Raw genomic sequence first — 8,631 nt, forward strand, 5'->3', positions numbered from 1 at the left:
CAGGGAGGCAGCTCTGCCCTTGCTGCTGATGTCCTGGAGAGCAGGCATCGGTCTGGGGTCAGTTTGATGCTGTGGAGGGTCCAGCCTGGGATACCAGAGGGTTTGGGGTCGGTGCTGGTGCACTGAGGGATGCTCACCTGGCTCAGGGGGGAGATAGAATCACAGAATGGTTTGGGTTGGAAAGGACCTTAAGATCATCCAGTTCCAACCCCTGCCATGGGCAGGGATCCCTTCCATTGGAGGAGGTTGCTCCAAGCCCCAGTGTCCAACCTGGCCTTGAGCACTGCCAGGGATAGGGCAGCCACAGCTTCTCTGGGCACCCTATGCCAGCACCTCAGCATCCTCACAGGGAAGAGCTCCCTTACATTCAACCTGAACTTCCCCTGTTTCAGTTTGAACCCATCACCCCTTGTCCTACCACTACAGCCCCTGGTGAGGAGTCCCTCTCCAGCACGTTTAAGATACCCAAAGGGCAGCTGCAAAAAGCCAGACTTCGTGCTGGGCTTCCCAATGACACTTTGAGGGGTTCGGGGTGGAAAATGGGGAATTCTCCATCCTCGGAGGGGCAGAAGAAGCCGCAGCTGATCTGGCCCTGCAGGGTCTGCCAGGTCCTTCTGCCAACACATCTGTGACACTCCCCTCCCTGCACCACGTTTTCCTTGGCCGAAGAGAACAGATCCATTCATTTCATGTCTCTGCTGGTTCCACTTCCCAGATCTCATCAGCGAGCCTTGGTTGCGGAGCTGCTGCTGCGGTGCCCAAATCCAAACACTAAATACAGCAGGAAAAAAAAGACCGTTTTTTGATAATTACGTTCTGTAGGACGGTGGGATCTGTAATTGAGGGTGAAATTACATCCACGGTACATTTCAGAACTGAAAATAGCATAATAAATTAGCTCAGCTTTTTCCTGGTTGACTCAGCTAATCCTTCAGACGCCAACAGACAGATCTGATTGTATCGCCTCTCCTTAGGCTCAGTTAATACGAAGGCCAAGTCGTGGCAGCTGCAGAAGATATATACAGAGCTGCTGCCTGCAATATATAACCTGCCCTTGTTTCTGGATGCACCACGGCTCGGCAGCAGAGCTGAACAGAGGTCGCTCCTGCTCCTGTTTTGATTTATGAATATGGATCGTGTTGGTTAAGCCATTAGGAGCGGTGATGAAGCAATTCAGCGTACATCCTGAACTGCAGCTTGCCTTATTGGAAGCCCTGCTCTGCAGAACGTTCTCTGTGTCTTCCCCCTGCAACGCTATTCATGCAGGGAAGATTATATTAAGGCTTTGTCTGTAATGCTGTAATTCCACCTTGAGCCCTCTCAGATGTGAAACAACCCAGCCGCAGGCAGGGAAAGGGTTGCAAAAGGAGATTTGCACCCATGCAGGGTGGGAGAAGCCAAGATCCCACCCAAAGGGCTTAAGGAAAAGCATTAAATCAGCTCAGACCCCTGCCCCTGCTGTTTGTGGTGCTGCCACAATGCCTCCCATCCATCCCAAGGGGCTCAGGGATGCCCTGGGGTAGCTGGGGTAGGCAGACCCATCCCACTCTGTTCCATGGGCAGCGTTCCCATGGGAGCAGCCCTTCCATACCCCGTGGGAGCAAAGCACTCGAGAGCATAGTTACCATCATGGCCATGTCCTGCTGAGAGGCCGAGCATTGTTCCCCAGGGAAGCCGAAACCGGTTCTATCCCTCTTCTACGGCCTTTATTCCCAGGTCAGCACGTTCCAGCCCCACTCCACAGAGCTTTGTACCAATGTGGAGTAAAGAAACAGGCTGTGCCCGGCAGGCCCCACTGTGCAATTAGAGAAAACAAAGAGGGAGAGGGGAATTGTGCACACGGGGAGGGCCGGGGTGCAGCCCCTGCTGCCTGGTTCCCAGCTGCCTCCCGGCTCTCGGCCCTATTTTTCCTCATTGCTGCCCTTATCTGCTTGTTTTGGACAGGAGGAAGCTCCCCCCCCCGGCTGGTGATTGCCTCCAGCTGCCCTTGTGTCAGGCACCGTGCAGTAGAAGGCCAATTTGGCACCTTCTCCCTAACAAACCAGCACGAGCCAAGATGTGGTCGTGGATGAATCAAACGCGTTATCCATGTGGGAGCCTTTGGGAAGGGTCCCAGCGGGGGCAGGTTTCTCCTCTCTGCAGCAAGCAAGATGCTCAGAAAGGGGCACACATCATCTCCTCTTCTTCCTAGAGTGGCAGAAAATCACATTTTCACATTATTTATCCGAGCATCTCGCAGATCTCCTAAATGGAGCGGATCCATCCAGCATCATTTGCCAGCCATCCCCCTCCTCGTTTGTTTTTAATTAGCAGCAACATGCAGGGGGCTGAGCCAGGCAGCCCTAGCACTGCTGATGCAGTGACAGATAACAGGAGCTTGCCTTCTTCCAGCTGGGATTAAGGGATATCAGGCATTTGGCTGCAAATCACCCTCCTAATATGCTGGGAGCAAGGGTGAGATAAATGCAGTGGAGCAGGTAACAAGGTCAGTGCCAGAAGGACACTTGCTCTGGGCCTCAGGTATTACAGTAATGAGGGTTGAGGGACACAGGATCAAATGGAGCTCCATGAGAAGAGCAGCGACTGCAGGCACCAGGGTGAGCTGTGAGCCCTGCCCTCGTCCGTGACTAATTTGGGTTCCTGGAGGTGAGGAAAGGGATGAGAAGGTGAGAAAAGCCCCAGGGAGAAGCCAGCCGCAGAGAAGAGCATTTTCAAGAGAGGTGAGACGTGAGGGCTGACAGGGAGAGAACTCACACACAGATTTAAAGCAGCTGCATCCTCAATGGCTCCTTTTGAACACAAAACCTTCGCAGTGGCTGAGGTGGGTTTGGCAAGCGACAGACTGAAGGTGCTGATGGGAACCGGCTCACCTGGAACGCACGGGGAAGGGTGCATTGGTGGGTGAGCAGGAGGGATGCTCCAGCTTGCACTTCTCCCAGCCTGACCCCACGGCAGCCCATGGGCCCCAATGGGAGACCCAGCCACAATGGGAACATCGTTGTTGTCATTCTGGCTCCATCCAGTCTGGACCCTGCTTGCACTGGGGGTTGTTCCAGCAGCCTGGACTGATGGACAGTGAGGCAGAGCAGCCAGCAGGGAAGGAAGCACACTAAACAAGCTACTTGTTGAATAAACCAGAGAGAGACGATGCCTGGTGGCCACAGACTCCCATCACCCTCCCTTGCCCTTCACACCAGCGTTCTGGTTCATCCCATGCTGTGCTCCCAGAGAGGTCAGTGCTTCCTTAACCGGCTCAGCACTTCCCACTGGGTGTCAGTGGGAGAAAGCATTATCCCCACATCCCCCTGGACCACCATCCTCCAGGCGTGGAGGTTGGTAAAGCCAAGGTCCACGAGTCCCCCTGGGGCAGAAATGGAGACCGGTGGCAGAGCACCCTGAGGGTGCTGGGTCCCTGTGGGTGCCGGGTCCCTGTGGGTGCCCCCAGTGTCCCCATAGTAGGGTACGGATGCTCCGGGGGGTCCCCGGTCCCCTCGGTGCCCGGTCCCGGTTGCGCTGTCCCACGCGTGCCGGTGCCCAGTCTCTGGGCGCCCCCTGGCGGACGCGGAGCAGCATAGCCCAGCAGCGGCTGCAGCGCTTCCTGGAGCCAGGAGATTGGGATGGGGACCCTGGATTCAGGGGGGGTGATTCCCAAAGTGGGGTTCAATGGGGGCGATGTGACATTAAATCCTGGTCCCAAAAGCGCAGGACAGCACCTCGGTGATCCAGGAGCTGGCAGTGAGAGAGCCAGAGGGTGACAGCTCCAAGGAACAACAGAAATAGCTCAGGAGTCTTTAATAAGACACATAGAGCTTGGTACTAATTAACCTTTTGCACTGGGAAGAGGAGGAAAAAACAAAGCACTGCTGGGAAGTGGGGTGAGCAAAACACACGGCAAATTGCTCATCATCCTCCCTGCCTGTGCAGCAGGGAGAGAGGCAAAGAGGAGAGGGCACACCCTGGTTTGGTCAGCCAAACAGTCCCCCACATGGCTTGGAAACTGGGAATCAGCAGTGCTTGGAGCACAGAGTGAAGTGGGTAAAGTTCCTCCCTCTTCCCCTGGTCCCTGGACTCAGCATGGACACACAGCCCCCAAGGGTGATGGTGCGGGTCTGTCCCCTCCATCCCCTCCTGCAGAAGGGAAGGCAGATGCTGCTCCCTTCTCACAGGAAGCAAAGGGCTCAGGGTAAACCAAACGGCTGACAAGCACAGAACAGTAAGAAATTCAACCCTCCCAAGCTGCACTGAACGAAAGCCTTTGTTCCAGCCCATTCCCAAGGGAGCAGGGAGATCAGGCAGTGTGCAAGACAGTGTTTCACACAGCTCAAGGGTGCTGATGCCCTGGATAAGCTTACACAACATCTGGACCAAACACAGCTTGGCTTGCCAGGCTGGTTGGCATGAGAGTACAGCCCAGCCCAGCAGTGCTCATCTGAAAAGAGCCAAAAATAAAACCAGCATTGGGCAGAGAGGCAGAAGGACTGCATTGAGCGAGAATGGCAAAACTGATGCCACTTCCACACCCCATCCTTACCCCAGCGTAAGGTCTCCAGCTGCTGCCAGCAGTTGGACTCACAGGGAACTGGTTTTCAGCCACACACTTGCAGCACTGAGAACGGACACCTATCTTCCTTCCCTCCTGGCTGGAACCAACAGGCTCTATGTTAAGGCACCGAAGCCTTGCTGGTTTTAGAAACAAGCCAAGTAGCAAGAAGCAGCATCACCACAAATGGCAGCAGTGGCCTCTTTGGCAGAGTAGAGACACAGACCTAAGATGGGATGAGGATCCAGCTGCAAACACAGCCCCCAAGCCACCGTGGGGTGTGCCTATCTACCCAAAGAGGGAAAAACCTACCCTTGCATGGCCATAGTTCCTAAGCTAACAACTATGAGACAACCTCCTGCCTGTTTCACAGCTAAAAGCCCATAACTGGCCCTAACACTGAGGACTTCACCCCTAGCAGATGCAAAAAGCAGTTCATCCATCATCGAGCTGGGAGGAACAACCCACCTGCTGAGGAACATCTCATCCAGATCATGGGTATCTCCTTACCCCTTGGCCAGGGGCTGCAGCAAAGGTCGAATGAGGCTTAGCCCCGCTCCTCCCCAGAAGGTGTTAGGCTGCCCAGCACTGAACCTTCACATCTCCAAGTTTCCTTGGAAGGAGAGGGAAGGCTCCAAGCCAGCATTTGGGAGGTGCATGTGGTTGGTGTTCAGAAACGCTGCCACTTGAGAAACTACATTTGGGCTCCTCAAAGGCCAAACATATGGTCGGAGTTACTGCGTGTTACACCATTCTCCCTTGCTAAGGCTTGAACGACTGTGTGATTATATATAGAACACTTCACATAAAGGAGTGGGGTCAGATGTGCCTTTAGCACCACAAAATTAACTCGTGGCATTAGGGGAAAGCGGTGGTGGTAACAAAAACAAACAGGGGGGGAAAGGAGGTCGCACGTTCATTGCAAACTGCGCTTGAGGAGCTCTAAGTGTGCGCTCTGGCCTTGACTAACTGCCAGCACCAAGGCACAGCCGTTTCCAGATTAAAAATTCATGTGTAAACTTTGGTAGTTTAATGCCCCACGGCCAAGGTTTGCTCTTAAAAATAGTAATAACCCGCCAAGAAACTTACTGGCAGAGTTGGGTTGCAACGCTCGAAGCACAACATCTGCTCCAGTAAAGGCAGGCCCAGGCCATTCGCACAGAGCTGGGGACTCCAGCGTGCAACCCTGGCTTGGGATGAACAGTTCCTTCGTGGCAGCTGAACTTACACCCATTTCAAGATAGCCACTCTTCTGGAAAAGCAATGAAAGCAGCTCAGATCTGATGTGGGTGTGAATTTGAAGGAGTGTGTGGGAAACATGAACAAAGGAGTAAGGAATACAGACAGCTTAGCCAGATTCCATAAAGAAGGGGGCTTACACCATCACACTGTCTCCCCCTCACATTAGTTTTGTGTCAACTGATCCATTTCAGACCAAACCAAAGGAAGAATGAAGAAAGACCCCTTAAATTCAGGACTACCATGTGCTTCCATGCTTCAAAAAGAAGGAAAGAGAAATCTATGGTTTGGAGGGCAGAAAGACTTGGTCAAGGCTCAGTTCTGCCAGCCCCAGCATCTGCTGTTGGAAGGAGCCAGGTACTATGGGCACCCCTGGGTAGATGCAGGGGGAACAAGCATAAACAGGGACAAGAGAAGTTGGATTTTGCAGCATGAGGTGTGGGGGTGAGTGCCTCTCATCTTCAGGAAATCAGTTCAACTGCTCATCAATTATCCAAACGAGGGAAAATTAATTCTTAGGACATGGTGGAAGACAGACTGCTGCACATCAGGAGGCTGGAACTCACCGCCCACTTTCCTTTGGAATAACAGAGGAAGAAGAAGCAAACAGAAGTAAGTTCACAAAACTTTGCTTTTTATTATTTGAAACTGGAAAAGGCTCCTTGGGTAACAATGATCAGGTGTAAAAGTAACACACGCGTTTTGCTCAGCTTTCTGATAGCTGGGATGAAGTAGGCAAAGTGTTGCAAAGTCACATCTAGCTTTTATCCAGCTTGTTCATCTCAAAACCCACAAAGAGAAGGACAAGCAAAACAACTCGGACAGGTGAGTTGTTTAAACTACAGTTACCATGTTCCACAGGGATATCTGTGACACGAAACCATGGTGTTTCATATCAAATAGCCTTTCCGAAAGAAAAGCTCACCTTTTTCCTCTGCACTGTGCTCTACATGGAACATGGATCTGATGTTTCACCTTCATTTTTAAGAAGTATAGAGAGTTACATATACACAAAGCCTACAGGAGATGCCCAGATTAATCCACTGGTGTAATCTTGAAGTAGTTAAGTGCAAAACACACATGAAAACAGAAGATGTAGGATTATTAATCGATCAAAAAAAGTGCAGATTGCTTTAATTTAAGCTAATGAACACAGTTGATCTGAGTGCTTTTTCCCCCAAAATTAAAAATACTGCAATCCAAATAAAGAACAGAATCATAATTCAGCACACACACACACACACAAAAGGTCAGTGGCACTCACAGTTTGATAACTTATCCTCCTCTCCACCTCCCGATCACACCTCTCAATCTTTCACTGTCCAACTGGTAAGTTACGCTGTGTGCTTGGCCTGCAGTGAAGGCCAGCACATAATCCTTTGGCAGCTGAATGCAACAGAAAATGATTGGCCACGTGAGCAACCAGCTACAAGACAGAGTTAATATATTATCGTTTCCTAAACTAGCAAGTTGAGATTATACAACCCAGCTCCACACAACACCCAACACCCCCAGTAAGTTCCACTAGTTTAAGATCAATAGAAAGCAATAAAAAGTCACCCTTGTTTAAAAGTAAACATTGAGCCAGCTGCATTTTGTTTTTTTTCCTGGTAGCTTACAACTCCAAGCACACTTCCAACCTGAATTGGCTATATCCCCATTACAAGTTTCCTACCTCTCTGCCATCCAACCTCTGCTGTCCCATTCCAGAGTAGCCATGGCAGTACTGCACTGGTCACTGTTAGCAGGAAGCTGACAGCCAAAGTTACAAGTAATTCCGTCCTTTTTCCTTCTCCTCAGTAAAACAAAAAAGCCTGATGAGTCCACGTGGACTGCAGCGAGTCTCCTACAACGCCAACACCCAATCACAGCACTTTTATAGCTATGAAGTCAAGCCCAAGGCAAACAAACAGGCATGATGAGGATCTCTGATACTTTTGTTTTCCAGCTGGCCAAACCCATGGGTTTTGACAACTCCAAAAGCACACTCCAGGAGCACAACACAGCCCAAGTACGTAAGCCAGTCACTTGCATATTGTTCCTCAGCTAGAATTAAACCTAAGGTCTTGCTGTGGCAACTAGGGCAATGCTGCTCTGCAACCTAATTGCTAGCGTTTTAGTCCAAAAGGCTTCTGCCAAGAGTATTCCTACCCCTGATAAGCTGGTTTCCATCTTCCCCAGCACTTTCCACCCATCTGGGATCAAGAAATAAAGCAAACTATCCCCAAGGTTTTTCTACAGAGAGAACATGACAAGGACACATCAGCACCAGAAATTTATCACCATCTGCAAGGCACCACCACACATTATCCCTGTCAACAGCTCACAGAATTATCGCAGCAAGCTGGACAAGTAGGGAACAAACAGGGGATGCAAGGAGGTGGTAGAGCCCGTACCAAACATGAACAAGTACAGAAGTACAGGTCAGGCTGGACGGAGTCTTGGGTGACATGGTCTAGTGTGCAGTGTCCCTGTCCATGGCAGGGGGTTGGAACTGGATGGTCTTAAGGTCCTTTCCAATCCCAATTCTATGATTCTATGAAAACACTGTGCTGTTAGCACTGCTTCCACAGGTACCACAAGGGAAGGCAGGACCAGGGCTGCAGCCACATCCCCCTTTGGCTGATGCACAGATCCAAACCGCCTGCTGCCACATCTGGCTGCACTCCTCTTCATTCCCCTCTCCCAAGACTTTCAGAGCTGTCAGTTATCTGAAGGGGACCTACAAGGATGCTGGAGGGACACTCTTCATCAGGGACTGTAGAAACAGGGCAAGGGGGAATGAATGGGTTTAAGTTGAAACAGGGGAAGTTCAGGTTAGATATACCAGAGTTCTTCACTGTGAGGGTGGT

The 8,631-nt window shown here is 51.2% G+C and overlaps 1 long non-coding RNA gene across 2 annotated transcripts; it reads right to left on the reverse strand.

Moving 5' to 3' along the window:
• Positions 1–35: 35 nt before the first annotated feature.
• LOC133221239 (uncharacterized) lies at positions 36–3,211 on the reverse strand. 2 transcript variants are annotated; one of them, XR_009727942.1, is made up of 3 exons: positions 2,759–3,211; positions 1,626–2,187; positions 36–771 (listed from the first exon to the last, which is right to left on the reverse strand). It is a non-coding gene; the product is annotated as an uncharacterized LOC133221239 (long non-coding RNA). The 2 variants fall into 2 exon arrangements; XR_009727943.1 differs by having other exon boundaries at positions 1,626–1,795; positions 2,759–3,179.
• Between the last annotated feature and the right edge of the window lie 5,420 nt (positions 3,212–8,631).

This window comes from Neopsephotus bourkii, unplaced genomic scaffold (genome assembly GCF_033783945.1).
Source record: "Neopsephotus bourkii isolate Nb327-2 ecotype Australia unplaced genomic scaffold, CSIRO-AGI_Nbou_v1 NB_1525, whole genome shotgun sequence".
NCBI lineage: Eukaryota > Metazoa > Chordata > Aves > Psittaciformes > Psittacidae > Neopsephotus > Neopsephotus bourkii.